Source organism: Neovison vison, chromosome 11 (genome assembly GCF_020171115.1).
Source record: "Neovison vison isolate M4711 chromosome 11, ASM_NN_V1, whole genome shotgun sequence".
Classification (NCBI taxonomy): Eukaryota; Metazoa; Chordata; class Mammalia; order Carnivora; family Mustelidae; genus Neogale; species Neogale vison.
The window spans coordinates 219,891,164-219,917,421 of NC_058101.1; positions in this window are offsets into that span (position 1 = coordinate 219,891,164).

The window sequence follows — 26,258 nt, forward strand, 5'->3', positions numbered from 1 at the left end:
TGCTCCCCAAGAGCAAGTCTGGGGAAGGTGCAGCACGCTGCCACGGGCAAAGAGAAGGAGCCGTTGGCTTTGTGTTCGGGAAACGGTCGCGATGCAGGAGAGTTGGCACTGGCAGGAACAGCGGGCCCGTTGTAAGACAAGAGTCACGAGCTACTTGTGAAAACACAGTCGCGTCTGAGGTATGCTGCTTCTGCATCCCTGATCTAGTGTCCCCTGCACGTTGTAATAATCCCGCATGGAACGAAATCCTTCTATGCCCAGGCATCCTCTCTGGGAAAGCATAGCATTCGTTGGGCAATCAGAGTCGGGTTTGTGGGAAGCTGCTGCTTCTTGCCTGAGCTACTCTGCTCAGGACAGTGCAAGATACCCGCATGGAGCGAAATTTTCTTTTACCTAGCATCCCCTCTGCCAGAGAGAGAAGCGTGGTTGCACCTCTGGAAAGGGGCTTAAGGAAAGGGACACGTCTGTCACCGTGCTCCCCAAGAGCAAGTCTGGGGAAGGTGCAGCACGCTGCCACGGGCAAAGAGAAGGAGCCGTTGGCTTTGTGTTCGGGAAACGGTCACGATGCAGGAGAGTTGGCACTGGCAGGAACAGCGGGCCCGTTGTAAGACAAGTGTCACCAGCTACTTGTGAAAACAGAGTCGCGTCTGAGGGATGCTGCTGCTGCTTCCCTGAGCTAGTCTCCCCTGCACGTTGTAATAATCCCGCATGGAACGAAATCCTTCTATGCCCAGGCATCCTCTCTGTGAAAGCATAGCATTCGTTGGGCAATCAGAGTCGGGTTTGTGGGAAGCTGCTGCTTCTTGCCTGAGCTAGTCTGCTCAGGACAGTGCAAGATACCCGCATGGAACGAAATTATCTTTTACCTAGCATCCCCTCTGCCAGACAGAGAAGCGTGGTTGCACCTCTGGAAAGGGCCTTATGGAAAGGGACACGTCTGTCACTGTGCTCCCCAAGAGCAAATCTGGGGAAGGTGCATCACGCTGCCACGGGCAAAGAGAAGGAGCCTTTGGCTTTGTGTTCGGGAAACGGTCGCGATGCAGGAGAGTTGGCACTGGCAGGAACAGCGGGCCGGTTGTAAGACAAGTGTCACCATCTACCTGTGCTGAGGGTCGGAGGCCTGGCTGCTAAGGTGACAGAAGAGTATGACTATGGCAGGCAGGTGTGCTCCACACTGAGGAAGGAGTCTGGGCAGAAGGAAGGCCTGTCCTGTGTCTCTGGTCCCAAGGGGACAGCGTCTCCTTGACCACCTGTGCCTAGGGCAGACTTGGGCTTGCCACCAAGCGCCATAGCTTCAACTCGCAGAAACAGCTCCCTGGACGAACGGGCAGTCCGATGCCGTCTTCCTCCAAGATGTGACAACGTTGTTGGTGTCAGGAAGTGTGCCGGGGTAGCAGGGGGGACAGACCCAAACAGATCCCCAGCCCAGTGCACGGGCCTGTGCAGGGTTCATGTCGACTCTCCTCTCCTGTGGGGAAGGCACTGGCTTAGTCCTCGAATCCACGCGAGCGCTAGTGCAAAAGGCCTAGCCTTGCCTATGCCAGGACATGAAGTGAGCATAGAGTGCCATCCTAGGCTACGCACGCTGCTGTTGGTTTTTGATTGTGCCTGCTTAGTTCAGTTGGTAAATCAGAGTCAGATCTGTAGGCTGCTGTGGCTGCTTGCCTTAGCCTAGTATTCGTAGGACGGTGGGAGAGCCCCGCATAGAGCGAAAGCCACTTTGCCCGGGCATCCCCTTTGGGAAGTCACAGCTTTCGTTGGGAAATCAGAGTCGCGTCTGAGGGATGCTGTTGCTGCTTGCCTGAGTTAGACTTCCCTGCAAATTGTAATAAACCCGCATGGAGCGATATCATCTATGGCCAGGCCTCCTCTCTGAGAAAGCAGAGCTTCGTTAGGCTATCAGTGTCGGGTTTTTAGGAAGCTGCTGCTTCTTGCCTGAGATATTCTGCTGAGGACAGTGCAAGATACCCGTATGGAGCGAAATTCCCTTTCACCTAGCATCCCCTCTGCCAGAGAGAGAAGCGTGGTTGCACCTCTGGAAAGGGGCTTAAGGAAAGGGACACGTCTGTCACCGTGCTCCCCAAGAGCAAATCTGGGGAAGGTGCAGCACGCTGCCACGGGCAAAGAGAAGGAGCCGTTGGCTTTGTGTTCGGGAAACGGTCGCGATGCAGGAGAGTTGGCACTGGCAGGAACAGCGGGCCCGTTGTAAGACAAGAGTCACCAGCTACTTGTGAAAACAGAGTCGCGTCTGAGGTATGCTGCTGCTGCTTCCCTGATCTAGTGTCCCCTGCACGTTGTAATAATCCCGCATGGAACGAAATCCTTCTATGCCCAGGCATCCTCTTGGGAAAGCATAGCATTCGTTGGGCAATCAGAGTCGGGTTTGTGGGAAGCTGCTGCTTCTTGCCTGAGCTACTCTGCTCAGGAGAGTGCAAGATACCCGCATGGAGCGAAATTTTCTTTCACCTAGCATCCCCTCTGCCAGAGAGAGAAGCGTGGTTGCACCTCTGGAAAGGGCCTTAAGGATAGGGACACGTCTGTCACCGTGCTCCCCAAGAGCAAGTCTGGGGAAGGTGCATCATGCTGCCACGGGCAAAGAGAAGGAGCCGTTGGCTTTGTGTTCGGGAAACGGTCACGATGCAGGAGAGTTGGCACTTGCAGGAACAGCGGGCCCGTTGTAAGACAAGTGTCACCAGCTACTTGTGAAAACAGAGTCGCGTCTGAGGGATGCTGCTGCTGCTTCCCTGATCTAGTCTCCCCTGCACGTTGTAATAATCCAGCATGGAACGAAATCCTTCTATGCCCAGGCATCCTCTCTGTGAAAGAATAGCATTCGTTGGGCAATCAGAGTCGGGTTTGTGGGAAGCTGCTGCTTCTTGCCTGAGCTAGTCTGCTCAGGACAGTGCAAGATACCCGCATGGAGCGAAATTATCTTTAACCTAGCATCCCCTCTGCCAGAGAGAGAAGCGTGGTTGCACCTCTGGAAATGGCCTTAAGGAAAGGGACACGTCTGTCACCGTGCTCCCCAAGAGCAAGTCTGGGGAAGGTGCAGCACGCTGCCACGGGCAAAGAGAAGGAGCCGTTGGCTTTGTGTTCGGGAAACGGTCGCGATGCAGGAGAGTTGGCACTGGCAGGAACAGCGGGCCCGTTGTAAGACAAGAGTCACGAGCTACTTGTGAAAACACAGTCGCGTCTGAGGTATGCTGCTTCTGCTTCCCTGATCTAGTGTCCCCTGCACGTTGTAATAATCCCGCATGGAACGAAATCCTTCTATGCCCAGGCATCCTCTCTGGGAAAGCATAGCATTCGTTGGGCAATCAGAGTCGGGTTTGTGGGAAGCTGCTGCTTCTTGCCTGAGCTACTCTGCTCAGGACAGTGCAAGATACCCGCATGGAGCGAAATTTTCTTTTACCTAGCATCCCCTCTGCCAGAGATAGAAGCGTGGTTGCACCTCTGGAAAGGGGCTTAAGGAAAGGGACACGTCTGTCACCGTGCACCCCAAGAGCAAGTCTGGGGAAGGTGCATCACGCTGCCACGGGCAAAGAGAAGGAGCCGTTGGCTTTGTGTTCGGGAAACGGTCACGATGCAGGAGAGTTGGCACTGGCAGGAACAGCGGGCCCGTTGTAAGACAAGTGTCACCAGCTACTTGTGAAAACAGAGTCGCGTCTGAGGGATGCTGCTGCTGCTTCCCTGATCTAGTCTCCCCTGCACGTTGTAATAATCCCGCATGGAATGAAATCCTTCTATGCCCAGGCATCCTCTCTGGGAAAGCATAGCATTCGTTGGGCAATCAGAGTCGGGTTTGTGGGAAGCTGCTGCTTCTTGCCTGAGCTAGTCTGCTCAGGACAGTGCAAGATACCCGAATGGAGCGAAATTCCCTTTCACCTAGCATCCCCTCTGCCAGAGAGAGAAGCGTGGTTGCACCTCTGGAAAGGGCCTTATGGAAAGGGACACGTCTGTCACTGTGCTCCCCAAGAGCAAATCTGGGGAAGGTGCATCACGCTGCCACGGGCAAAGAGAAGGAGCCGTTGGCTTTGTGTTCGGGAAACGGTCGCGATGCAGGAGAGTTGGCACTGGCAGGAACAGCGGGCCCGTTGTAAGACAAGTGTCACCATCTACCTGTGCTGAGGGTCGGAGGTCTGGCTGCTAAGGTGACAGAAGAGTACGACTATGGCAGGCAGGTGTGCTCCACACTGAGGAAGGAGTCTGGGCAGAAGGCAGGCCTGTCCTGTGTCTCTGGTCCCAAGGGGACAGCGTCTCCTTGACCACCTGTGCCTAGGGCAGACTTGGGCTTGCCACCAAGCGCCATAGCTTCAACTCGCAGAAACAGCTCCCTGGACGAACGGGCAGTCCGATGCCGTCTTACTCCAAGATGTGACAACGTTGTTGGTGTCAGGAAGTGTGCCGGGGTAGCAGGGGGGACAGACCCAAACAGATCCCCAGCCCAGTGCACGGGCCTGTGCAGGGTTCATGTCGACTCTCCTCTCCTGTGGGGAAGGCACTGGCTTAGTCCTCGAATCCACGCGAGCGCTAGTGCAAAAGGCCTAGCCTTGCCTATGCCAGGACATGAAGTGAGCATAGAGTGCCATCCTAGGCAACGCACGCTGCTGTTGGTTTTTGATTGTGCCTGCTTAGTTCAGTTGGTAAATCAGAGTCAGATCTGTAGGCTGCTGTGGCTGCTTGCCTTAGCCTAGTATTCGTAGGACGGTGGGAGAGCCCCGCATAGAGCGAAAGCCACTTTGCCCGGGCATCCCCTTTGGGAAGTCACAGCTTTCGTTGGGAAATCAGAGTCGCGTCTGAGGGATGCTGTTGCTGCTTGCCTGAGTTAGACTTCCCTGCAAATTGTAATAAACCCGCATGGAGCGAAATCATCTATGGCCAGGCCTCCTCTCTGAGAAAGCAGAGCTTCGTTGGGCAATCAGTGTCAGGTTTTTAGGAAGCTGCTGCTTCTTGCCTGAGCTATTCTGCTGAGGACAGTGCAAGATACCCGCATGGAGCGAAATTCCCTTTCACCTAGCATCCCCTCTGCCAGAGAGAGAAGCGTGGTTGCACCTCTGGAAAGGGGCTTAAGGAAAGGGACACGTCTGTCACCGTGCTCCCCAAGAGCAAGTCTGGGGAAGGTGCAGCACGCTGCCACGGGCAAAGAGAAGGAGCCGTTGGCTTTGTGTTCGGGAAACGGACGCGATGCAGGAGAGTTGGCACTGGCAGGAACAGCGGGCCCGTTGTAAGACAAGTGTCACCAGCTACTTGTGAAAACAGAGTCGCGTCTGAGGGATGCTGCTGCTGCTTCCCTGATCTAGTCTCCCCTGCACGTTGTAATAATCCCGCATGAAATGAAAACCTTCTATGCCCAGGCACCCTCTCTGGGAAAGCATAGCATTCGTTGGTCAATCACAGTCGGGTTTGTGGGAAGCTGCTGCTTCTTGCCTGAGCTAGTCTGCTCAGGACAGTGCAAGATACCCGCATGGAGCGAAATTATCTTTTACCTAGCATCCCCTCTGCCAGAGAGAGAAGTGTGGTTGCACCTCTGGAAAGGGGCTTAAGGAAAGGGACACGTCTGTCACCGTGCTCCCCAAGAGCAAGTCTGGGGAAGGTGCAGCACGCTGCCACGGGCAAAGAGAAGGAGCCGTTGGCTTTGTGTTCGGGAAACGGACGCGATGCAGGAGAGTTGGCACTGGCAGGAACAGCGGGCCCGTTGTAAGACAAGTGTCACCAGCTACTTGTGAAAACAGAGTCGCGTCTGAGGGATGTTGCTGCTGCTTCCCTGATCTAGTCTCCCCTGCACGTTGTAATAATCCCGCATGAAATGAAAACCTTCTATGCCCAGGCACCCTCTCTGGGAAAGCATAGCATTCGTTGGTCAATCAGAGTCGGGTTTGTGGGAAGCTGCTGCTTCTTGCCTGAGCTAGTCTGCTCAGGACAGTGCAAGATACCCGCATGGAGCGAAATTCCCTTTCACCTAGCATCCCCTCTGCCAGAGAGAGAAGCGTGGTTGCACCTCGGGAAAGGGGCTTAAGGAAAGGGACTTGTCTGTCACCGTGCTCCCCAAGAGCAAGTCTGGGGAAGGTGCATCACGCTGCCACGGGCAAAGAGAAGGAGCCGTTGGCTTTGTGTTCGGGAAACGGTCGCGATGCAGGAGAGTTGGCACTGGCAGGAACAGCGGGCCCGTTGTAAGACAAGTGTCACCATCTACCTGTGCTGAGGGACGGAGGCCTGGCTGCTAAGGTGACAGAAGAGTACGACTAGGGCAGGCACGCGTGCTCCACACTGAGGAAGGAGTCTGTGCAGAAGGCAGGCCGGTCCTGTGTCTCTGGTCCCAAGGGGACAGCGTCTCCTTGACCCCCTCTGCCTAGGGCAGACTTGGGCTTGCCACCAAGCGCCATAGCCGCAACTCGCAGAAACAGCTCCCTGGACGAACGGGCAGTCCGATGCCGTCTTCCTCCAAGATGTGACAACGTTGTTGGTGTCAGGAAGTGTGCCGGGGTAGGAGGGGGGACAGACCCAAACAGATCCCCATCCCCGTGCACGGGCAGTGTGCAGGGTTCATGTCGACTCTCCTCTCCTGTGGGGAAGGCACTGGCTTAGTCCCCGATTCCACGCGAGCTCTAGTGCAAAAGGCCTAGCCTTGCCTATGCCAGGACATGAAGTGAGCATAGAGTGCCATCCTAGGCAACGCACACTGCAGTAGGTTTGTGATTGACCCTGCTTAGTTCGGCTTGGCAGGGAGAACGCACGGCGCGAACATGGAGCCCCGGAAAGCAAGGCCCAAGATACACTAGCTCTCCCGCAGCTCTTCTTCTTTGAAGTGTCAGAGCGAATGCCCAAAGCCTTGCTGTGAAGCAGCAGCGAAGGGCAGTTCGCGCCAGCTGAAAACCTCTGCGAACGTATAGTAGTAGCTGGTAAATCAGAGTCGGATCTGTAGGCTGCTGTGGCTGCTGGCCTTAGCCTAGTATTCGTAGGACGGTGGGAGAGCCCCGCATAGAGCGAAAGCCTCTTTGCCCGGGCATCCCCTCTGGGAAGGCCCAGCTTTCGTTGGGAAATCAGAGTCACGTCTGAGGGATGCTGCTGCTGCTTCCCTGATCTAGTGTCCCCTGCACGTTGTAATAATCCCGCATGGAACGAAATCATTCTATGCCCAGGCATCCTCTCTGGGAAAGCATAGCATTTGTTGGGCAATCAGAGTCGGGTTTGTGGGAAGCTGCTGCTTCTTGCCTGAGCTACTCTGCTCAGGACAGTGCAAGATACCCGCATGGAGCGAAATTTTCTTTTACCTAGCATCCCCTCTGCCAGAGAGAGAAGCGTGGCTGCACCTCTGGAAAGGGCCTGAAGGAAAGGGACACGTCTGTCACCGTGCTCACCAAGAGCAAGTATGGGGAAGGTGCATCACGCTGCCACGGGCAAAGAGAAGGAGCCGTTGGCTTTGTGTTCGGGAAACGGTCGCGATGAAGGAGAGTTGGCACTGGCAGGAACAGCGGGCCCGTTGTAAGACAAGTGTCACCATCTACCTGTGCTGAGGGTCGGAGGCCTGGCTGCTAAGGTGACAGAAGAGTATGACTATGGCAGGCAGGTGTGCTCCACACTGAGGAAGGAGTCTGGGCAGAAGGCAGGCCTGTCCTGTGTCTCTGGTCCCAAGGGGACAGCGTCTCCTTGACCACCTGTGCCTAGGGCAGATTTGGGCTTGCCACCAAGCGCCATAGCTTCAACTCGCAGAAACAGCTCCCTGGACGAACGGGCAGTCCGATGCCGTCTTCCTCCAAGATGTGACAACGTTGTTGGTGTCAGGAAGTGTGCCGGGGTAGCAGGGGGGACAGGCCCAAACAGATCCACTGCCCAGTGCACGGGCCTGTGCAGGGTTCATGTAGACTCTCCTCTCCTGTGTGGAAGGCACTGGCTTAGTCCCCGAATCCACGCGAGCGCTAGTGCAAAAGGCCTAGCCTTGCCTATGATAGGACATGAAGGGAGCATAGAGTGCCATCCTAGGCAACGCACGCTGCTGTTGGTTTTTGATTGTGCCTGCTTAGTTCAGTTGGTAAATCAGAGTCAGATCTGTAGGCTGCTGTGGCTGCTTACCTTAGCCTAGTATTCGTAGGACGGTGGGAGAGCCCCGCATAGAGCGAAAGCCACTTTGCCCGGGCATCCCCTTTGGGAAGTCACAGCTTTCGTTGGGAAATCAGAGTCGCTTCTGAGGGATGCTGTTGCTGCTTGCCTGAGTTAGACTTCGCTGCAAATTGTACTAAACCCGCATGGAGCGAAATCATCTATGGCCTGGCCTCCTCTCTGAGAAAGCAGAGCATTCGTTGGGCAATCAGTGTCGGGTTTTTAGGAAGCTGCTGCTTCTTGCCTGAGCTATTCTGCTGAGGACAGTGCAAGATACCTGCATGGAGCGAAATTCCCTTTCACCTAGCATCCCCTCTGCCAGAGAGAGAAGCGTGGTTGCACCTCTGGAAAGGGGCTTAAGGAAAGGGACACGTCTGTCACCGTGCTCCCCAAGAGCAAGTCTGGGGAAGGTGCAGCACGCTGCCACGGGCAAAGAGAAGGAGCCGTTGGCTTTGTGTTCGGGAAACGGTCGCGATGCAGGAGAGTTAGCAATGGCAGGAACAGCGGGCCCGTTGTAAGACAAGAGTCACCAGCTACTTGTGAAAACAGAGTCACGTCTGAGGTTTGCTGCTGCTGCTTCCCTGATCTAGTGTCCCCTGCACGTTGTAATAATCCCGCATGGAACGAAATCCTTCTATGCCCAGGCATCCTCTCTGTGAAAGCATAGCATTCGTTGGGCAATCAGAGTCGGGTTTGTGGGAAGCTGCTGCTTCTTGCCTGAGCTACTCTGCTCAGGAGAGTGCAAGATACCCGCATGGAGCGAAATTATCTTTTACCTAGCATCCCCTCTGCCAGAGAGAGAAGCGTGGTTGCACCTCTGGAAAGGGCCTTATGGAAAGGGACACGTCTGTCACTGTGCTCCCCAAGAGCAAATCTGGGGAAGGTGCATCACGCTGCCACGGGCAAAGAGAAGGAGCCGTTGGCTTTGTGTTCGGGAAATGGTCGAGATGCAGGAGAGTTGGCACTGGCAGGAACAGCGGGCCCGTTGTAAGACAAGTGTCACCATCTACCTGTGCTGAGGGTCGGAGGCCTGGCTGCTAAGGTGACAGAAGAGTATGACTATGGCAGGCAGGTGTGCTCCACACTGAGGAAGGAGTCTGGGCAGAAGGCAGGCCTGTCCTGTGTCTCTGGTCCCAAGGGGACAGCGTCTCCTTGACCACCTGTGCCTAGGGCAGACTTGGGCTTGCCACCAAGCGCCATAGCTTCAACTCGCAGAAACAGCTCCCTGGACGAACGGGCAGTCCGATGCCGTCTTCCTCCAAGATGTGACAACGTTGTTGGTGTCAGGAAGTGTGCCGGGGTAGCAGGGGGGACAGACCCAAACAGATCCCCAGCCAGTACACGGGCCTCTGCAGGGTTCATGTCGACTCTCCTCTCCTGTGGGGAAGGCACTGGCTTAGTCCCCGAATCCACGCGAGTGCTAGTGCAAAAGGCCTAGCCTTGCCTATGATAGGACATGAAGGGAGCATAGAGTGCCATCCTAGGCAACGCACGCTGCTGTTGGTTTTTGATTGTGCCTGCTTAGTTCAGTTGGTAAATCAGAGTCAGATCTGTAGGCTGCTGTTCCTGCTTGCCTTAGCCTAGTATTCGTAGGACGGTGGGAGAGCCCCGCATAGAGCGAAAGCCACTTTGCCCGGGCATCCCCTTTGGGAAGTCACAGCTTTCGTTGGGAAATCAGAGTCGCTTCTGAGGGATGCTGTTGCTGCTTGCCTGAGTTAGACTTCCCTGCAAATTGTACTAAACCCGCATGGAGCGAAATCATCTATGGCCTGGCCTCCTCTCTGAGAAAGCAGAGCATTCGTTGGGCATACAGTGTCGGGTTTTTTAGGAAGCTGCTGCTTCTTGCCTGAGCTATTCTGCTGAGGACAGTGCAAGATACCTGCATGGAGCGAAATTCCCTTTCACCTAGCATCCCCTCTGCCAGAGAGAGAAGCGTGGTTGCACCTCTGGAAAGGGGCTTAAGGAAAGGGACACGTCTGTCACCGTGCTCCCCAAGAGCAAGTCTGGGGAAGGTGCAGCACGCTGCCACGGGCAAAGAGAAGGAGCCGTTGGCTTTGTGTTCGGGAAACGGTCGCGATGCAGGAGAGTTGGCACTGGCAGGAACAGCGGGCCCGTTGTAAGACAAGTGTCACTAGATACTTGTGAAAACAGAGTCGCGTCTGAGGGATGCTGCTGCTTCCCTGATCTAGTCTCCCCTGCACGTTGTAATAATCCCGCATGAAATGAAATCCTTCTATGCCCAGGCACCCTCTCTGGGAAAGCATAGCATTCGTTGGGCAATCAGAGTCGGGTTTGTGGTAAGCTGCTGCTTCTTGCCTGAGCTAGTCTGCTCAGGACATTGCAAGATACCCGCATGGAGCGAAATTATCTTTTACCTAGCATTCCCTCTGCCAGATAGATAAGCGTGGTTGCACCTCTGGAAAGGGCCTTATGGAAAGGGACACGTCTGTCACTGTGCTCCCCAAGAGCAAATCTGGGGAAGGTGCATCACGCTGCCACGGGCAAAGAGAAGGAGCCTTTGGCTTTGTGTTCGGGAAACGGTCGCGATGAAGGAGAGTTGGCACTGGCAGGAACAGCGGGCCCGTTGTAAGACAAGTGTCACCATCTACCTGTGCTGAGGGTCGGAGGCCTGGCTGCTAAGGTGACAGAAGAGTATGACTATGGCAGGCAGGTGTGCTCCACACTGAGGAAGGAGTCTGGGCAGAAGGCAGGCCTGTCCTGTATCTCTGGTCCCAAGGGGACAGCGTCACCTTGACCACCTGTGCCTAGGGCAGACTTGGGCTTGCCACCAAGCGCCATAGCTTCAACTCGCAGAAACAGCTCCTTGGACGAACGGGCAGTCCGATGCCGTCTTCCTCCAAGATGTGACAACGTTGTTGGTGTCAGGAAGTGTGCCGGGGTAGGAGGGGGGACAGACCCAAACAGATCCCCAGCCCAGTGCACGGGCAGTGTGCAGGGTTCATGTCGACTCTCCTCTCCTGTGGGGAAGGCACTGGCTTAGTCCCCGATTCCACGCGAGCGCTAGTGCAAAAGGCCTAGCCTTGCCTATGCCAGGACATGAAGTGAGCATAGAGTGCCATCCTAGGCAACGCACGCTGCTGTTGGTTTTTGATTGTGCCTGCTTAGTTCAGTTGGTAAATCAGAGTCAGATCTGTAGGCTACTGTGGCTGCTTGCCTTAGCCTAGTATTCGTAGGACGGTGGGAGAGCCCCGCATAGAGCGAAAGCCACTTTGCCCGGGCATCCCCTTTGGGAAGTCACAGCTTTCGTTGGGAAATCAGAGTCGCGTCTGAGGGATGCTGTTGCTGCTTGCCTGAGTTCAACTTCCCTGCAAATTGTAATAAACCCGCATGGAACGAAATCATCTATGGCCAGGCCTCCTCTCTGAGAAAGCAGAGCTTCGTTGGGCAATCAGTGTCGGGTTTTTAGGAAGCTGCTGCTTCTTGCCTGAGCTATTCTGCTGAAGACAGTGCAAGATACCCGCATGGAGCGAAATTCCCTTTCACCTAGCATCCCCTCTGCCAGAGAGAGTAGCGTGGTTGCACCTCTGGAAAGGGGCTTAAGGAAAGGGACACGTCTGTCACCGTGCTCCCCAAGAGCAAGTCTGGGGAAGGTGCAGCACGCTGCCACGGGCAAAGAGAAGGAGCCGTTGGCTTTGTGTTCGGGAAACGGTCGCGATGCAGGAGAGTTGGCACTGGCAGGAACAGCGGGCCCGTTGTAAGACAAGTGTCACCATCTACCTGTGCTGAGGGACGGAGGCCTGGCTGCTAAGGTGACAGAAGAGTACGACTAGGGCAGGCACGCGTGCTCCACACTGAGGAAGGAGTCTGTGCAGAAGGCAGGCCGGTCCTGTGTCTCTGGTCCCAAGGGGACAGCGTCTCCTTGACCCCCTCTGCCTAGGGCAGACTTGGGCTTGCCACCAAGCGCCATAGCCGCAACTCGCAGAAACAGCTCCCTGGACGAACGGGCAGTCCGATGCCGTCTTCCTCCAAGATGTGACAACGTTGTTGGTGTCAGGAAGTGTGCCGGGGTAGGAGGGGGGACAGACCCAAACAGATCCCCATCCCCGTGCACGGGCAGTGTGCAGGGTTCATGTCGACTCTCCTCTCCTGTGGGGAAGGCACTGGCTTAGTCCCCGATTCCACGCGAGCGCTAGTGCAAAAGGCCTAGCCTTGCCTATGCCAGGACATGAAGTGAGCATAGAGTGCCATCCTAGGCAACGCACACGGCTGTAGGTTTGTGATTGACCCTGCTTAGTTCGGCTTGGCAGGGAGAACGCACGGCGCACATGGAGCCCCGGAAAGCAAGGCCCAAGATACACTAGCTCTCCCGCAGCTCTTCTTCTTTGAAGTGTCAGAGCGAATGCCCAAAGCCTTGCTGTGAAGCAGCAGCGAAGGGCAGTTCGCGCCAGCTGAAAACCTCTGCGAACGTATAGCAGTAGCTGGTAAATCAGAGTCGGATCTGTAGGCTGCTGTGGCTGCTTGCCTTAGCCTAGTATTCGTAGGACGGTGGGAGAGCCCCGCATAGAGCGAAAGCCTCTTTGCCCGGGCATCCCCTCTGGGAAGGCACAGCTTTCGTTGGGAAATCAGAGTCGCGTCTGAGGGATGCTGCTGCTGCTTCCCTGAGCTAGTCTCCCCTGCACGTTGTAATAAACCCGCATGGAACGAAATCCTTCTAGGCCCAGGCATCCTCTCTGGGAAAGCATAGCAGTCGTTGGGCAATCAGAGTCGGGTTTGTGGGAAGCTGCTGCTTCTTGCCTGAGCTACTCTGCTCAGGACAGTGCAAGATACCCGCATGGAGCGAAATTTTCTTTTACCTAGCATCCCCTCTGCCAGAGAGAGAAGCGTGGCTGCACCTCTGGAAAGGGCCTGAAGGAAAGGGACACGTCTGTCACCGTGCACACCAAGAGCAAGTATGGGGAAGGTGCGTCACGCTGCCACGGGCAAAGAGAAGGAGCCGTTGGCTTTGTGTTCGGGAAACGGTCGCGATGAAGGAGAGTTGGCACTGGCAGGAACAGCGGGCCCGTTGTAAGACAAGTGTCACCATCTACCTGTGCTGAGGGTCGGAGGCCTGGCTGCTAAGGTGACAGAAGAGTATGACTATGGCAGGCAGGTGTGCTCCACACTGAGGAAGGAGTCTGGGCAGAAGGCAGGCCTGTCCTGTGTCTCTGGTCCCAAGGGGGACAGCGTCTCCTTGACCACCTGTGCCTAGGGCAGATTTGGGCTTGCCACCAAGCGCCATAGCTTCAACTCGCAGAAACAGCTCCCTGGACGAACGGGCAGTCCGATGCCGTCTTACTCCAAGATGTGACAACGTTGTTGGTGTCAGGAAGTGTGCCGGGGTAGCAGGGGGGACAGGCCCAAACAGATCCACTGCCCAGTGCACGGGCCTGTGCAGGGTTCATGTAGACTCTCCTCTCCTGTGGGGAAGGCACTGGCTTAGTCCCCGAATCCACGCGAGCGCTAGTGCAAAAGGCCTAGCCTTGCCTATGATAGGACATGAAGGGAGCATAGAGTGCCATCCTAGGCAACGCACGCTGCTGTTGGTTTTTGATTGTGCCTGCTTAGTTCAGTTGGTAAATCAGAGTCAGATCTGTAGGCTGCTGTGGCTGCTTACCTTAGCCTAGTATTCGTAGGACGGTGGGAGAGCCCCGCATAGAGCGAAAGCCACTTTGCCCGGGCATCCCCTTTGGGAAGTCACAGCTTTCGTTGGGAAATCAGAGTCGCTTCTGAGGGATGCTGTTGCTGCTTGCCTGAGTTAGACTTCGCTGCAAATTGTACTAAACCCGCATGGAGCGAAATCATCTATGGCCTGGCCTCCTCTCTGAGAAAGCAGAGCTTCGTTGGGCAATCAGTGTCGGGTTTTTAGGAAGCTGCTGCTTCTTGCCTGAGCTATTCTGCTGAGGACAGTGCAAGATACCTGCATGGAGCGAAATTCCCTTTCACCTAGCATCCCCTCTGCCAGAGAGAGAAGCGTGGTTGCACCTCTGGAAAGGGGCTTAAGGAAAGGGACACGTCTGTCACCGTGCTCCCCAAGAGCAAGTCTGGGGAAGGTGCAGCACGCTGCCACGGGCAAAGAGAAGGAGCCGTTGGCTTTGTGTTCGGGAAACGGTCACGATGCAGGAGAGTTGGCACTGGCAGGAACAGCGGGCCCGTTGTAAGACAAGTGTCACCAGCTACTTGTGAAAACAGAGTCGCGTCTGAGGGATGCTGCTGCTGCTTCCCTGAGCTAGTCTCCCCTGCACGTTGTAATAATCCCGCATGGAACGAAATCCTTCTATGCCCAGGCATCCTCTCTGTGAAAGCATAGCATTCGTTGGGCAATCAGAGTCGGGTTTGTGGGAAGCTGCTGCTTCTTGCCTGAGCTAGTCTGCTCAGGACAGTGCAAGATACCCGCATGGAACGAAATTATCTTTTACCTAGCATCCCCTCTGCCAGAGAGAGAAGCGTGGTTGCACCTCTGGAAAGGGCCTTATGGAAAGGGACACGTCTGTCACTGTGCTCCCCAAGAGCAAATCTGGGGAAGGTGCATCACGCTGCCGGGGAAGGTGCATCACGCTGCCACGGGCAAAGAGAAGGAGCCGTTGGCTTTGTGTTCGGGAAACGGTCGCGATGAAGGAGAGTTGGCACTGGCAGGAACAGCGGGCTCGTTGTAAGACAAGTGTCACCATCTACCTGTGCTGAGGGTCGGAGGCCTGGCTGCTAAGGTGACAGAAGAGTATGACTATGGCAGGCAGGTGTGCTCCACACTGAGGAAGGAGTCTGGGCAGAAGGCAGGCCTGTCCTGTGTCTCTGGTCCCAAGGGGACAGCGTCTCCTTGACCACCTGTGCCTAGGGCAGACTTGGGCTTGCCACCAAGCGCCATAGCTTCAACTCGCAGAAACAGCTCCCTGGACGAACGGGCAGTCCGATGCCGTCTTACTCCAAGATGTGACAACGTTGTTGGTGTCAGGAAGTGTGCCGGGGTAGGAGGGGGGACAGACCCAAACAGATCCCCAGCCCAGTGCACGGGCAGTGTGCAGGGTTCATGTCGACTCTCCTCTCCTGTGGGGAAGGCACTGGCTTAGTCCCCGATTCCACGCGAGCGCTAGTGCAAAAGGCCTAGCCTTGCCTATGCCAGGACATGAAGTGAGCATAGAGTGCCATCCTAGGCAACGCACGCTGCTGTTGGTTTTTGATTGTGCCTGCTTAGTTCAGTTGGTAAATCAGAGTCAGATCTGTAGGCTGCTGTGACTGCTTGCCTTAGCCTAGTATTCGTAGGACGGTGGGAGAGCCCCGCATAGAGCGAAAGCCACTTTGCCCGGGCATCCCCTTTGGGAAGTCACAGCTTTCGTTGGGAAATCAGAGTCGCGTCTGAGGGATGCTGTTGCTGCTTGCCTGAGTTAGACTTCCCTGCAAATTGTAATAAACCCGCATGGAGCGAAATCATCTATGGCCAGGCCTCCTCTCTGAGAAAGCAGAGCTTCGTTGGGCAATCAGTGTCAGGTTTTTAGGAAGCTGCTGCTTCTTGCCTGAGCTATTCTGCTGAGGATAGTGCAAGATACCCGCATGGAGCGAAATTCCTATTCACCTATGATCCCCTCTGCCAGAGAGAGAAGCGTGGTTGCACCTCTGGAAAGGGGCTGAAGGAAAGGGACACGTCTGTCACCGTGCTCCCCAAGAGCAAGTCTGGGGAAGGTGCAGCACGCTGCCACGGGCAAAGAGAAGGAGCCGTTGGCTTTGTGTTCGGGAAACGGTCGCGATGCAGGAGAGTTGGCACTGGCAGGAACAGCGGGCCCGTTGTAAGACAAGTGTCACCAGCTACTTGTGAAAACAGAGTCGCGTCTGAGGGATGCTGCTGCTGCTTCCCTGATCTAGTCTCCCCTGCACGTTGTAATAATCCCGCATGGATTGAAATCGTTCTATGCCCAGGCATCCTCTCTGTGAAAGCATAGCATTCGTTGGGCAATCAGAGTCGGGTTTGTGGGAAGCTGCTGCTTCTTGCCTGAGCTAGTCTGCTCAGGACAGTGCAAGATACCCGCATGGAGCGAAATTATCTTTTACCTAGCATCCCCTCTGCCAGAGAGAGAAGCGTGGTTGCACCTCTGGAAAGGGCCTTATGGAAAGGGACACGTCTGTCACTGTGCTCCCCAAGAGCAAGTCTGGGGAAGGTGCATCACGCTGCCACGGGCAAAGAGAAGGAGCCGTTGGCTTTGTGTTCGGGAAACGGTCGCGATGCAGGAGAGTTGGCACTAGCAGGAACAGCAGGCCCGTTGTAAGACAAGTGTCACCATCTACCTGTGCTGAGGGTCGGAGGCCTGGCTGCTAAGGTGACAGAAGAGTATGACTATGGCAGGCAGGTGTGCTCCACACTGAGGAAGGAGTCTGGGCAGAAGGCAGGCCTGTCCTGTGTCTCTGGTCCCAAGGGGACAGCGTCTCCTTGACCACCTGTGCCTAGGGCAGACTTGGGCTTGCCACCAAGCGCCATAGCTTCAACTCGCAGAAACAGCTCCCTGGACGAACGGGCAGTCCGATGCTGTCTTCCTCAAGATGTGACAACGTTGTTGGTGTCAGGAAGTGTGCCGGGGTAGGAGGGGGGACAGACCCAAACAGATCCCCAGCCCAGTGCACGGGCAGTGTGCAGGGTTCATGTCGACTCTCCTCTCCTGTGGCGAAGGCACTGGCTTAGTCCCCGATTCCACGCGAGCGCTAGTGCAAAAGGCCTAGCCTTGCCTATGCCAGGACATGAAGTAAGCATAGAGTGCCATCCTAGGCAACGCACGCTGCTGTTGGTTTTTGATTGTGCCTGCTTAGTTCAGTTTGTAAATCAGAGTCAGATCTGTAGGCTGCTGTGGCTGCTTGCCTTAGCCTAGTATTCGTAGGACGGTGGGAGAGCCCCGCATAGAGCGAATGCCACTTTGCCCGGGCATCCCCTTTGGGAAGTCACAGCTTTCGTTGGGAAATCAGAGTCGCGTCTGAGGGATGCTGTTGCTGCTTGCCTTAGACTTACCTGCAAATTGTAATAAACCCGCATGGAGCGAAATCATCTATGGCCAGGCCTCCTCTCTGAGAAAGCAGAGCTTCGTTGGGCAATCAGTGTCAGGTTTTTAGGAAGCTGCTGCTTCTTGCCTGAGCTATTCTGCTGTGGATAGTGCAAGATACCCGCATGGAGCGAAATTCCCTTTCACCTAGCATCCCCTCTGCCAGAGAGAGAAGCGTGGTTGCACCTCTGGAAAGGGGCTTAAGGAAAGGGACACGTCTGTCACCGTGCTCCCCAAGAGCAAGTCTGGGGAAGGTGCAGCACGCTGCCACGGGCAAAGAGAAGGAGCCGTTGGCTTTGTGTTCGGGAAACGGTCACGATGCAGGAGAGTTGGCACTGGCAGGAACAGCGGGCCCGTTGTAAGACAAGTGTCACCAGCTACTTGTGAAAACAGAGTCGCGTCTGAGGGATGCTGCTGCTGCTTCCCTGATCTAGTCTCCCCTGCACGTTGTAATAATCCCGCATGGAACGAAATTCTTCTATGCCCAGGCATCCTCTCTGTGAAAGCATAGCATTCGTTGGGCAATCAGAGTCGGGTTTGTGGGATGCTGCTGCTTCTTGCCTGAGCTAGTCTGCTCAGGACAGTGCAAGATACCCGCATGGAGCGAAATTATCTTTAACCTAGCATCCCCTCTGCCAGAGAGAGAAGCGTGGTTGCACCTCTGGAAATGGCCTTAAGGAAAGGGACACGTCTGTCACCGTGCTCCCCAAGAGCAAGTCTGGGGAAGGTGCAGCACGCTGCCACGGGCAAAGAGAAGGAGCCGTTGGCTTTGTGTTCGGGAAACGGTCGCGATGCAGGAGAGTTGGCACTGGCAGGAACAGCGGGCCCGTTGTAAGACAAGAGTCACGAGCTACTTGTGAAAACACAGTCGCGTCTGAGGTATGCTGCTTCTGCTTCCCTGATCTAGTGTCCCCTGCACGTTGTAATAATCCCGCATGGAACGAAATCCTTCTATGCCCAGGCATCCTCTCTGGGAAAGCATAGCATTCGTTGGGCAATCAGAGTCGGGTTTGTGGGAAGCTGCTGCTTCTTGCCTGAGCTACTCTGCTCAGGACAGTGCAAGATACCCGCATGGAGCGAAATTATCTTTTACCTAGCATCCCCTCTGCCAGAGAGAGAAGCGTGGTTGCACCTCTGGAAAGGGCCTTATGGAAAGGGACACGTCTGTCACTGTGCTCCCCAAGAGCAAGTCTGGGGAAGGTGCATCACGCTGCCACGGGCAAAGAGAAGGAGCCGTTGGCTTTGTGTTCGGGAAACGGTCGCGATGCAGGAGAGTTGGCACTGGCAGGAACAGCGGGCCCGTTGTAAGACAAGTGTCACAATCTACCTGTGCTGAGGGTCGGAGGCCTGGCTGCTAAGGTGACAGAAGAGTATGACTATGGCAGGCAGGTGTGCTCCACACTGAGGAAGGAGTCTGGGCAGAAGGAAGGCCTGTCCTGTGTCTCTGGTCCCAAGGGGACAGCGTCTCCTTGACCACCTGTGCCTAGGGCAGACTTGGGCTTGCCACCAAGCGCCATAGCTTCAACTCGCAGAAACAGCTCCCTGGACGAACGGGCAGTCCGATGCCGTCTTACTCCAAGATGTGACAACGTTGTTGGTGTCAGGAAGTGTGCCGGGGTAGCAGGGGCGACAGACCCAAACAGATCCCCAGCCCAGTGCACGGGCAGTGTGCAGGGTTCATGTCGACTCTCCTCTCCTGTGGGGAAGGCACTGGCTTAGTCCCCGATTCCACGCGAGCGCTAGTGCAAAAGGCCTAGCCTTGCCTATGCCAGGACATGAAGTGAGCATAGAGTGCCATCCTAGGCAACGCACGCTGCTGTTGGTTTTTGATTGTGCCTGCTTAGTTCAGTTGGTAAATCAGAGTCAGATCTGTAGGCTGCTGTGACTGCTTGCCTTAGCCTAGTATTCGTAGGACGGTGGGAGAGCCCCGCATAGAGCGAAAGCCACTTTGCCCGGGCATCCCCTTTGGGAAGTCACAGCTTTCGTTGGGAAATCAGAGTCGCGTCTGAGGGATGCTGTTGCTGCTTGCCTGAGTTAAACTTCCCTGCAAATTGTAATAAACCCGCATGGAACGAAATCATCTATGGCCAGGCCTCCTCTCTGAGAAAGCAGAGCTTCGTTGGGCAATCAGTGTCGGGTTTTTAGGAAGCTGCTGCTTCTTGCCTGAGCTATTCTGCTGAAGACAGTGCAAGATACCCGCAAGAAGCGAAATTCCCTTTCACCTAGCATCCCCTCTGCCAGAGAGAGTAGCGTGGTTGCACCTCTGGAAAGGGGCTTAAGGAAAGGGACACGTCTGTCACCGTGCTCCCCAAGAGCAAGTCTGGGGAAGGTGCAGCACGCTGCCACGGGCAAAGAGAAGGAGCCGTTGGCTTTGTGTTCGGGAAACGGTCGTGATGCAGGAGAGTTGGCACTGGCTGGAACAGCGGGCCCGTTGTAAGACAAGTGTCACCATCTACCTGTGCTGAGGGACGGAGGCCTGGCTGCTAAGGTGACAGAAGAGTACGACTAGGGCAGGCACGCGTGCTCCACACTGAGGAAGGAGTCTGTGCAGAAGGCAGGCCGGTCCTGTGTCTCTGGTCCCAAGGGGACAGCGTCTCCTTGACCACCTCTGCCTAGGGCAGACTTGGGCTTGCCACCAAGCGCCATAGCCGCAACTCGCAGAAACAGCTCCCTGGACGAACGGGCAGTCCGATGCCGTCTTCCTCCAAGATGTGACAACGTTGTTGGTGTCAGGAAGTGTGCCGGGGTAGGAGGGGGGACAGACCCAAACAGATCCCCATCCCCGTGCACGGGCAGTGTGCAGGGTTCATGTCGACTCTCCTCTCCTGTGGGGAAGGCACTGGCTTAGTCCCCGATTCCACGCGAGCGCTAGTGCAAAAGGCCTAGCCTTGCCTATGCCAGGACATGAAGTGAGCATAGAGTGCCATCCTAGGCAACGCACACGGCTGTAGGTTTGTGATTGACCCTGCTTAGTTCGGCTTGGCAGGGAGAACGCACGGCGCACATGGAGCCCCGGAAAGCAAGGCCCAAGATACACTAGCTCTCCCGCAGCTCTTCTTCTTTGAAGTGTCAGAGCGAATGCCCAAAGCCTTGCTGTGAAGCAGCAGCGAAGGGCAGTTCGCGCCAGCTGAAAACCTCTGCGAACGTATAGCAGTAGCTGGTAAATCAGAGTCGGATCTGTAGGCTGCTGTGGCTGTTTGCCTTAGCCTAGTATTCGTAGGACGGTGGGAGAGCCCCGCATAGAGCGAAAGCCTCTTTGCCCGGGCATCCCCTCTGGGAAGGCACAGCTTTCGTTGGGAAATCAGAGTCGCGTCTGAGGGATGCTGCTGCTGCTTCCCTGAGCTAGTCTCCCCTGCACGTTGTAATAAACCCGCATGGAACGAAATCCTTCTAGGCCCAGGCATCCTCTCTGGGAAAGCATAGCAGTCGTTGGGCAATCAGAGTCGGGTTTGTGGGAAGCTGCTGCTTCTTGCCTGAGCTACTCTGCTCAGGACAGTGCAAGATACCCGCATGGAGCGAAATTTTCTTTCACCTAGCATCCCCTATGCCAGAGAGAGAAGCGTGGTTGCACCTCTGGAAAGGGCCTTAAGGAAAGGGACACGTCTGTCACCGTGCTCCCCAAGAGCAAGTCTGGGGAAGGTGCAGCACGCTGCCACGGGCAAAGAGAAGGAGCCGTTGGCTTTGTGTCCGGGAAACGGTCGCGATGCAGGAGAGTTGGCACTGGCAAGAACAGCGGGGCCCGTTGTAAGACAAGAGTCACCAGCTACTTGTGAAAACAAAGTCGCGTCAGAGGTATGGTGCTGCTGCTTCCCTGATCTAGTGTCCCCTGCACGTTGTAATAATCCCGCATGGAACGAAATCCTTCTATGCCCAGGCATCCTCTCTGGGAAAGCATAGCATTCGTTGGGCAATCAGAGTCGGGTTTGTGGGAAGCTGCTGCTTCTTGCCTGAGCTACTCTGCTCAGGAGAGTGCAAGATACCCGCATGGAGCGAAATTTTCTTTTACCTAGCATCCCCTCTGCCAGAGAGAGAAGCGTGGTTGCACCTCTGGAAAGGGCCTTAAGGAAAGGGACACGTCTGTCACCGTGCTCCCCAAGAGCAAGTCTGGGGAAGGTGCATCACGCTGCCCCAGGCAAAGAGAAGGAGCCGTTGGCTTTGTGTTCGGGAAACGGTCACGATGCAGGAGAGTTGGCACTGGCAGGAACAGCGGGCCCGTTGTAAGACAAGTGTCACCAGCTACTTGTGAAAACAGAGTCGCGTCTGAGGGATGCTGCTGCTGCTTCCCTGATCTAGTCTCCCCTGCACGTTGTAATAATCCCGCATGGAACGAAATCCTTCTATGCCCAGGCATCCTCTCTGTGAAAGAATAGCATTCGTTGGGCAATCAGAGTCGGGTTTGTGGGAAGCTGCTGCTTCTTGCCTGAGCTAGTCTGCTCAGGACAGTGCAAGATACCCGCATGGAGCGAAATTATCTTTAACCTAGCATCCCCTCTGCCAGAGAGAGAAGCGTGGTTGCACCTCTGGAAATGGCCTTAAGGAAAGGGACACGTCTGTCACCGTGCTCCCCAAGAGCAAGTCTGGGGAAGGTGCAGCACGCTGCCACGGGCAAAGAGAAGGAGCCGTTGGCTTTGTGTTCGGGAAACGGTCGCGATGCAGGAGAGTTGGCACTGGCAGGAACAGCGGGCCCGTTGTAAGACAAGAGTCACGAGCTACTTGTGAAAACACAGTCGCGTCTGAGGTATGCTGCTTCTGCTTCCCTGATCTAGTGTCCCCTGCACGTTGTAATAATCCCGCATGGAACGAAATCCTTCTATGCCCAGGCATCCTCTCTGGGAAAGCATAGCATTCGTTGGGCAATCAGAGTCGGGTTTGTGGGAAGCTGCTGCTTCTTGCCTGAGCTACTCTGCTCAGGACAGTGCAAGATACCCGCATGGAGCGAAATTTTCTTTTACCTAGCATCCCCTCTGCCAGAGAGAGAAGCGTGGTTGCACCTCTGGAAAGGGGCTTAAGGAAAGGGACACGTCTGTCACCGTGCACCCCAAGAGCAAGTCTGGGGAAGGTGCATCACGCTGCCACGGGCAAAGAGAAGGAGCCGTTGGCTTTGTGTTCGGGAAACGGTCACGATGCAGGAGAGTTGGCACTGGCAGGAACAGCGGGCCCGTTGTAAGACAAGTGTCACCAGCTACTTGTGAAAACAGAGTCGCGTCTGAGGGATGCTGCTGCTGCTTCCCTGAGCTAGTCTCCCCTGCACGTTGTAATAATCCCGCATGGAACGAAATCCTTCTATGCCCAGGCATCCTCTCTGTGAAAGCATAGCATTCGTTGGGCAATCAGAGTCGGGTTTGTGGGAAGCTGCTGCTTCTTGCCTGAGCTAGTCTGCTCAGGACAGTGCAAGATACCCGCATGGAACGAAATTATCTTTTACCTAGCATCCCCTCTGCCAGAGAGAGAAGCGTGGTTGCACCTCTGGAAAGGGCCTTATGGAAAGGGACACGTCTGTCACTGTGCTCCCCAAGAGCAAATCTGGGGAAGGTGCATCACGCTGCCGGGGAAGGTGCATCACGCTGCCACGGGCAAAGAGAAGGAGCCGTTGGCTTTGTGTTCGGGAAACGGTCGCGATGAAGGAGAGTTGGCACTGGCAGGAACAGCGGGCTCGTTGTAAGACAAGTGTCACCATCTACCTGTGCTGAGGGTCGGAGGCCTGGCTGCTAAGGTGACAGAAGAGTATGACTATGGCAGGCAGGTGTGCTCCACACTGAGGAAGGAGTCTGGGCAGAAGGAAGGCCTGTCCTGTGTCTCTGGTCCCAAGGGGACAGCGTCTCCTTGACCACCTGTGCCTAGGGCAGACTTGGGCTTGCCACCAAGCGCCATAGCTTCAACTCGCAGAAACAGCTCCCTGGACGAACGGGCAGTCCGATGCCGTCTTCCTCCAAGATGTGACAACGTTGTTGGTGTCAGGAAGTGTGCCGGGGTAGCAGGGGGGACAGACCCAAACAGATCCCCAGCCCAGTGCACGGGCCTGTGCAGGGTTCATGTCGACTCTCCTCTCCTGTGGGGAAGGCACTGGCTTAGTCCCCGAATCCACGCTAGCGCTAGTGCAAAAGGCCTAGCCTTGCCTATGACAGGACATGAAGTGAGCATAGAGTGCCATCTTAGGCAACGCACGCTGCTGTTGGTTTTTGATTGTGCCTGCTTAGTTCAGTTGGTAAATCAGAGTCAGATCTGTAGGCTGCTGTGGCTGCTTGCCTTAGCCTAGTATTCGTAGGACGGTGGGAGAGCCCCGCATAGAGCGAAAGCCACTTTGCCCGGGCATCCCCTTTGGGAAGTCACAGCATTCGTTGGGAAATCAGAGTCGCTTCTGAGGGATGCTGTTGCTGCTTGCCTGAGTTAGACTTCCCTGCAAATTGTACTAAACCCGCATGGAGCGAAATCATCTATGGCCAGGCCTCCTCTCTGAGAAAGCAGAGCATTCGTTGGGCAATCAGTGTCGGGTTTTTAGGAAGCTGCTGCTTCTTGCCTGAGCTATTCTTCTGAGGACAGTGCAAGATACCCGCATGGAGTGAAATTCCCTTTCACCTAGCATCCCCTCTGCCAGAGAGAGAAGCGTGGTTGCACCTCTGGAAAGGGGCTTAAGGAAAGGGACACGTCTGTCACCGTGCTCCCAAAGAGCAAGTCTGGGGAAGGTGCAGCACGCTGCCACGGGCAAAGAGAAGGAGCCGTTGGCTTTGTGTTCGGGAAACGGTCGCGATGCAGGAGAGTTGGCACTGGCAGGAACAGCGGGCCCGTTGTAAGGCAAGAGTCACCAGCTACTTGTGAAAACAGAGTCGCGTCTGAGGGATGCTGCTGCTGCTTCTCTGATCTAGTCTCCCCTGCACGTTGTAATAATCCCGCATGGAATGAAATCCTTCTATGCCCAGGCATCCTCTCTGGGAAAGCATAGCATTCGTTGGGCAATCAGAGTCGGGTTTGTGGGAAGCTGCTGCTTCTTGCCTGAGCTAGTCTGCTCAGGACAGTGCAAGATACCCGCATGGAGCGAAATTATCTTTTACCTAGCATCCCCTCTGCCAGAGAGAGAAGCGTGGTTGCACCTCTGGAAAGGGCCTTATGGAAAGGGACACGTCTGTCACTGTGCTCCCCAAGAGCAAGTCTGGGGAAGGTGCATCACGCTGCCACGGGCAAAGAGAAGGAGCCGTTGGCTTTGTGTTCGGCAAACGGTCGCGATGCAGGAGAGTTGGCACTGGCAGGAACAGCGGGCCCGTTGTAAGACAAGTGTCACCATCTACCTGTGCTGAGGGTCGGAGGCCTGGCTGCTAAGGTGACAGAAGAGTATGACTATGGCAGGCAGGTATGCTCCACACTGAGGAAGGAGTCTGGGCAGAAGGAAGGCCTGTCCTGTGTCTCTGGTCCCAAGGGGACAGCGTCTCCTTGACCACCTGTGCCTAGGGCAGACTTGGGCTTGCCACCAAGCGCCATAGCTTCAACTCGCAGAAACAGCTCCCTGGACGAACGGGCAGTCCGATGCCGTCTTACTCCAAGATGTGACAACGTTGTTGGTGTCAGGAAGTGTGCCGGGGTAGGAGGGGCGACAGACCCAAACAGATCCCCAGCCCAGTGCACGGGCAGTGTGCAGGGTTCATGTCGACTCTCCTCTCCTGTGGGGAAGGCACTGGCTTAGTCCCCGATTCCACGCGAGCGCTAGTGCAAAAGGCCTAGCCTTGCCTATGCCAGGACATGAAGTGAGCATAGAGTGCCATCCTAGGCAACGCACGCTGCTGTTGGTTTTTGATTGTGCCTGCTTAGTTCAGTTGGTAAATCAGAGTCAGATCTGTAGGCTGCTGTGACTGCTTGCCTTAGCCTAGTATTCGTAGGACGGTGGGAGAGCCCCGCATAGAGCGAAAGCCACTTTGCCCGGGCATCCCCTTTGGGAAGTCACAGCTTTCGTTGGGAAATCAGAGTCGCGTCTGAGGGATGCTGTTGCTGCTTGCCTGAGTTAGACTTCCCTGCAAATTGTAATAAACCCGCATGGAGCGAAATCATCTATGGCCAGGCCTCCTCTCTGAGAAAGCAGAGCTTCGTTGGGCAATCAGTGTCAGGTTTTTAGGAAGCTGCTGCTTCTTGCCTGAGCTATTCTGCTGAGGATAGTGCAAGATACCCGCATGGAGCGAAATTCCTATTCACCTATGATCCCCTCTGCCAGAGAGAGAAGCGTGGTTGCACCTCTGGAAAGGGGCTGAAGGAAAGGGACACGTCTGTCACCGTGCTCCCCAAGAGCAAGTCTGGGGAAGGTGCAGCACGCTGCCACGGGCAAAGAGAAGGAGCCGTTGGCTTTGTGTTCGGGAAACGGTCGCGATGCAGGAGAGTTGGCACTGGCAGGAACAGCGGGCCCGTTGTAAGACAAGTGTCACCAGCTACTTGTGAAAACAGAGTCGCGTCTGAGGGATGCTGCTGCTGCTTCCCTGATCTAGTCTCCCCTGCACGTTGTAATAATCCCGCATGGATTGAAATCCTTCTATGCCCAGGCATCCTCTCTGTGAAAGCATAGCATTCGTTGGGCAATCAGTGTCGGGTTTGTGGGAAGCTGCTGCTTCTTGCCTGAGCTAGTCTGCTCAGGACAGTGCAAGATACCCGCATGGAGCGAAATTATCTTTTACCTAGCATCCCCTCTGCCAGAGAGAGAAGCGTGGTTGCACCTCTGGAAAGGGCCTTATGGAAAGGGACACGTCTGTCACTGTGCTCCCCAAGAGCAAGTCTGGGGAAGGTGCATCACGCTGCCACGGGCAAAGAGAAGGAGCCGTTGGCTTTGTGTTCGGGAAACGGTCGCGATGCAGGAGAGTTGGCACTGGCAGGAACAGCAGGCCCGTTGTAAGACAAGTGTCACCATCTACCTGTGCTGAGGGTCGGAGGCCTGGCTGCTAAGGTGACAGAAGAGTATGACTATGGCAGGCAGGTGTGCTCCACACTGAGGAAGGAGTCTGGGCAGAAGGCAGGCCTGTCCTGTGTCTCTGGTCCCAAGGGGACAGCGTCTCCTTGACCACCTGTGCCTAGGGCAGACTTGGGCTTGCCACCAAGCGCCATAGCTTCAACTCGCAGAAACAGCTCCCTGGACGAACGGGCAGTCCGATGCTGTCTTCCTCAAGATGTGAC